The 6,222-nt window shown below is 42.4% G+C and overlaps 1 protein-coding gene across 1 annotated transcript in view; it reads left to right on the top strand.

Annotated features, from left to right (window-relative positions):
- Window positions 1–4,450: 4,450 nt before the first annotated feature.
- NCKAP5 (NCK associated protein 5) overlaps window positions 4,451–6,222 on the top strand; it is a 928,785-nt gene continuing 927,013 nt past the window's right edge. The window contains exon 1 of the mRNA XM_057745121.1: window positions 4,451–4,663. The gene's annotated coding sequence lies outside the window, so the exon portion shown is untranslated. The remainder of the gene's footprint in view (window positions 4,664–6,222) is intronic.

The following is a 6,222-nucleotide window of genomic DNA, read 5'->3' as shown; positions in this document are numbered from 1 at the left end:
TGATCTATTGCAGGTGAGGGTTACCGGGAATTTGCTAATTGATCCCGGTGCTCTTTCCGAGGACCTGATCTTTATCAATGTCTGATCGTAGATAAGAGGGTCATATATTTACTTCTCTTGGTATAAACAGCGTTTCTTAAGGTATGGTCTGAGGCCCATCTACATGAGAATGATATGGGTCACTTTCTAAACACAAAGATTTTCAGGGCCCCTAGGGACTCATGCCAATTTGTTTTGTAAACGCTGAAGTGTTCCTGTGTTACTCCTCCTAATACCTCTGCTTCCCATTTCTGATCATGTTAACTGTTACAGGGCAGATTGGCTGGCCACAGGCTTCTCTGAAGCCCTGGTAGAACCATTACTTCTATGAGCAAAGGAATAGGAGTTACTGAAGTTTCTCAGTGTAAAGGGAAACAGTCCGTAAACATGATTAAATGCCTGTCCTCCAATATTTTCTCCTTCCTGCACCTGAATCTTGTGTAGATACAAGGGCATGGAGCACTTACTCCACAGCGATGCCCTGGGACTAAGCCCTGTGAATCTGAGTCCTATGGTCTTTGAGGCCTACAGCACATCTCCTCTAAGAGCCAAGCAGAGGGCCTGGGTTACAGAAAGCAGCAGAAGTCATACGAGTTCAAGACTGACGTCTGAAGCTCACTACCACCTATCTGTATGAAGGAATCAGAACTGAGTACTTTAATGATGGCTACACACTTCTAAATTCCAATTTGCCATTATTCATATTGGTTTACCAACTCTCTGTTCAATATTTATAATCCTCAGAGGGATCTAGGCCTTCCCCAGGGACGTTGAAAGGTCAGGCAAAATTGAAATGGTGGATGGACCTCTTATTTGTGTGATCAGAGTCAAATCACTTAAGTAACATCTCTCTCTGGGCGTCAGTTTCCTTGGCTGTAAAGGCAAGTGGTAATGATAGTATTAACTCACTGGGATATTTTAAAGGTAAATGAGATGATGTGTTCAAAGCAAATGGCACATATGAATGTTTGATAAATGGCAGTAGTTATATGTGTTTAATAGGATGAGAGAGGGAGATAGAGGGGAAATTAGACACTGGAGGTAGAAACTGTATCTGAGGACAGCCTTGGTAGGAGCCATCACCAGCAAGCATCTCCAGGGGATCTCCTGGCTGTATTTCACATCTTGCAGATCTGATTACCAACTCTGACTTTAAGAGATTTTTCCAGTTTAAGACAGAAATCACTTAAACATGAAGAATACAGCATAAGAGTGTAAAAATAATGAACGGGTAAACAGACACACGTATGCCTGTTATACCTGCCTGGCTGTCCTCCACCGGGCAGGGCAGCCTCATGGGGAGAGAGGAAATTGCCTGAATGAAGGACTAGAAGGCCCTGGAAGGGAAGCTGGGCCAAGCATCTCAGCAGGTGGAGGTAATTTTGGCAGCAGCATTAAGGATCACCTGGTAGAGGCAGGGAAGAACGCCCCACCCATCCCCCTTTCACTTACTGGTTTTTATCTTAAATTGTAAGTCAAATGAAACGCTTGCCTTTACCTCTCAGTTGGAAAAGTGTGACCCTGTCACACTCAAGGGGCTCCAAATATGCCTTTAAATAGAATCTGGCCTCAGGTTCCTATGATATGTGGATAAATAGACCATAAAAACAAGCAGGAAATATGGCTGTGCTTTCATTTTTCTTGAAATGATTACAGACATAAGATATCTTCTCACTGGGAAGTAAGACAAGACTTCAGTATGTTTTCTCTAGAGAAATGGAAATAGTGCTTTGAGAAACCTATCTTACCTTGGTGGAAATTTTCAGTCATTTTTTTCCCTTGGACTTTTTTTTTTTCCCTACAGAAAAATGTAGTATTGCTATCTAGTTTATGGTTTTATGTTTGTAAGTTTCCACTATGGAGGCCTAGAGGCTCTATGCGGGGGAGACAGAGCTGTGTTTGGTGCTATCACTCCAGACCGCTGACGTTGACAGCGCGGAGTCCCTCCATAATAAAGCTCCAAGGACTCTTTGTGGATCAGATTTTCCTAATCTTCCCCTGGAGAGTTCCTTAATGTTCGACTGCCCACGACAAGGAGCTGGGCAAACCTGTGTCCTTACCTGTTCCTGACTTTCCCTCCAAGGCTTGCTGGCAACCAGTGAACTGAACCAAAGTGGTTCTCGCTTGTCTTACCTTAAAACTCCATTTGTCAAACAGCAATTGCACAAGGGAAAGGTCAGCACTTTATGTTCTGAGCACCTAACTTTAATCATTTCTTACAGTGGACAGAGTTGAAGAGGTTTTCAAATTAGTCCTTAAATGTAAGGGAAAGAGGGTCAGTCATTCCATCAGGAATAAAAACCTGGTGGCTGGTTCTCCTGTTATTCCAGTCCATCCCCGGGTACTGCTTTATCCTAGTAGAAACTCCACAAATCTGCATCCAATCAATAGACCTTCACTGAGCACCTGCTTTATATGTCAGACATCTATCGAAGGAATAGCGAGGTTTCTCCTTGTGATTTATTTTGAAAATTGTACATTTTTTAAAATAATTTACATTTATCATTTTTATGATTTCCATTTAACATTTTTTTTAATACCCAAAGTGGAACACGCTCATTGAAAATAATGTCAAACCACACAGAAAAACACAAAAGTGAAAGTTCCCTTATCTAACTCCCTAAGGATAACCACTGCTAATAATGTGTATAATTCCTCCTATCATATGCTACAATTTGCTTTATTCAGTCAACAAGCTACTACCTACTTCTTTCCATATCAGTATATGCAGTTACCAAATTTTTTCAACCCCTTCGAAGTTTTTTATACTATACATGTGCCATAATTTGTATAACTTAACTTTTCTCAAATTGATGAATATATAAGTTGTCGCTATTGGTTTACAAATAATGCTGCAAGGAACATTCTTGAGCTTATATCCTTAGTCTCTTTTGTGAGCATATTTGCGGAGTCACCCTGGGAAAGTGGAATTGCTGGGTCTAAGGGTTTGTACTTAAAAAAACTTAAGGTACTTCTAATTTGCTTTCCATAAATACTGTGTTGATTTAAACCCATTAGTGGCATACAAGATAGGCACTCTCTTTAACTGACTTCTACATGAAAGTGGAATATTTAGGGGCCTTGATACCCTACCAAATCAATAATCACTGCTCTTTTGAAAAAATGATTTTTGGACATGCCAAAGAGCATCCACTCACATGGTGACCAGTGAGATTAGAGGTCATTGTTTTCCAAGGGCAGGGAGAGTGCTTATCTAAACATACACATCATTCCATGGACTGCTAACCTTGTTCCTGCCACAGCCCTCAAGGTCCTCCCCCCCGCCCCCCATTTCTGCTTAAGATTCACTATGGCAGGAGATTTGGGTATAAACAAATAACACAACACAATGGCTGTCCTCAAAGACCTTTCAAGTGACTTGGGGAGACAGAGACACAGATGGCTAAAAAACAAGCTAAAAATACAAGTCAGTATATAAAAAGCAGCAAATAAATATAAATAGCATCATTATAGCAGTTCAGAGGAAGGAAGGAAAACAGTGGGCTAGGGTGCCTGAGCTTCACAGCAGAGATGTGGTGTAGGATTTGTGGATTTCCCACCTCAGGGGTAGGGAGAAAACCATAAAAACCATGAGTAAGAACCAGCTCACAGAAGAAGGAGATTCCTTGAAAGAGTGGAAAATAGCTGGGAAGTGCCCATTTTATCTTGCTAGTTGCAAGTGGGTGGGGCTTACAGTAGAGATGATTAGAGATACTTGGCAGAGATTATTTATTGATTGATGTTTGGTGTGATGGGAGTGGTGTAGGAAGGTCATTAAAATTTTGAGAATCTGAAGAAGCCTTTTGGCACTCTTAGAGAAGAACCTTCCGATTTGCATACACACAATTTTGGCCACATTTCAGGCAGCCCTACCCCAAACTGAAAAACTTTACAGTATACCTAAAAAGAATTGCAACCCAGGAGAAGCCATCTAGAAAAAAAAAAATTCACACACACATCACAGTACAAAGTTGTTAGGCAAAATAAGACGTAACTAATACTCATTTTTTTCATGAATCATCAAACTCTGAAGCGACTGGAAACCAGGTGGGTAACAACTTGCTAGGAGCCCGCTGGCTCCCCAGGGGCTTCAGTTTAGCCAGCGTCAATCGGTGGAGGCGATTCCCTGCCTTTTTCAGGAGCAAGGATCTGACCCGAGGGAAACCAGGCTCTTGAAAATTTGAATCAATGGGATTATTTACGCCTGCATCACCGGAATCCACTCTGAGATGCCCGATTTTTTGCTGCAGAAAAGATACTCTTGCTCCCCACCCCCTGCTTTCTTTTTGACAGTCAGTTAATAAAGACTCAACAATAAGCAGCTGCCGGTGATGTCATGTGGGACTTTGTCCACGGAGCTTGTATTTACAAGCTCGGAGCAACCGCGGAGCCGCAGCCCAGGGAGCAGCGGGGTCTCCGCAAACTTGCTCCGAATTCGCGGCAGGAACTTTTGCTGCCTCTTCGGCTGTTCAGGGAAACTGCGCGTGGTCTCCGAGCCCGGCGTTTTCATGCTTCACAAATAAACAGAGGATCAACCGGGAGGAAATGTTTAGCTGGAGAGAGTTGTTGCAGTTCCTGTGTTTGTCTCCAGGACTGTGAGATGTGTTGACTGCAGAGCTGACAAGTAAGACTGTTGGAATTTTTTAAACTCTTGTAACAGTTTTTCGTATTTATACAGCTTGCTTTGCTTTTAAAGTGAGAGGATGATGTGTATGTGTTTCTCCGGGCTCGGTCGCTGCCACAACAAGTACGCATTTGTTTCAAGTAGTAATTACAGTGGGCTGAGGTTGATAGGGTAGGTGCAGAGGACTCAGCACATAGCTGATAACAGGATACTGAATTTCTGATCCTCATTTGCCTCTACAGGGAAGTTGGAAATTTTTTTTTTAATAAAAAGCAACCAACCATACAGAAAACTATTAGGCTGACATAGGAATTTTAGGAGAAAACTTAAAGATCAATTTTTAATTAACTGGTGTGCTAGAAGGGAAAACCCTCCCACTCGTTTGTCATCTCTGAGCCTTTCTGTGGTTTATAGAGTTTTAACATGTGCGTGTTGTTCAGTGTCTGCTTCCCTTCTTGCCCACACCCTCCCCTCAAACACAGGTACATACATAAGCTCATTCATTCTCAGGGAGTTCTAAAGTATAGACATATGATGTTTTGAAATGGAAACTGCTTCTATCTGGATTTCTTCTTTAAGTATCTGGAGATATGTTTGCTGTTCTAACTTGCCTTTGGGGACCTGAATGAAGGTACTGCCTTTGAAAAAGTTAACTTTGACACTCAGCTCGGTAGGGATGGGAGGTCCACATCCTTGCTTTCACTTTCCTCCCGACTCTTTCAAAGTCTGCAGTTATTCTTTGGGGGAATAGGAAGGGTGGGCTCTGTGTGCTGCCAGCCTGGATCCGGGGTCCCTCTCCTCACGGCTGCCCTGGCCCACCTGGAAGTTCTGCGTCTGAGCCACGTGGGTTTGTCTTTCTGCTGCGTGCTTCTTGCTGCTGGGTTTGCACCTGAGCGCCTGCAGTGACTTCAGCCCCTTGTAATCAGTAGCGCATCCTGGCTGATGCCTGTCATCCAGTCCTAACAGTCCTGCCACACGGATTGGCAAGTGGCTGTTAGTCCGTTACCTCCTGCACATGAGCCTCTTGACTTGACTTGGGAGACCTGCCTGGTCCTCCATTCTGTGCCTGTGTCACCAGCCCACAAGAACAGTGACAGCCTTCACGGCCTTTCCCTTTTTCTCTGGGCTCAGAGAATTGTAAGAAGCCAGTGCCTGAAAGCTCCTAAAATATTCCACTGTTTTCCATGGAATTCTAAGGTGGACAGCCTCCTCCTGCGTGTTTGTCAGCTACAGATTTTTCTATTGGAGCACACTCTTTTGCATATTTTTTTATTGAAGTATATTTGATTTACAGTGTTGTGTAAATTTCTACTGTATAGCAAAGTGACTCAGTTATATATATATATATATATATATATACTTCTTCATATTCCTTTCCATTATGGGTTTATCACAGAATATTGAATATAGTTCCCTGTGCTATACAGTGGGATCTTCTTGTTTATCCATCCTAAATATGCTGGTTAGCATTGGATATGTTTTATATATTAAAGCTCAATGCTTTCTGTGAATTTTTACTTAAAGAAAGGAATGTGCTAATAAAAACAGTTTCCAAATCA

This window comes from Hippopotamus amphibius, chromosome 8 (genome assembly GCF_030028045.1).
Source record: "Hippopotamus amphibius kiboko isolate mHipAmp2 chromosome 8, mHipAmp2.hap2, whole genome shotgun sequence".
NCBI lineage: Eukaryota > Metazoa > Chordata > Mammalia > Artiodactyla > Hippopotamidae > Hippopotamus > Hippopotamus amphibius.
Note: the sequence above shows the minus strand (reverse complement) of the source record. Positions and strands in the feature narration are given on the sequence as shown.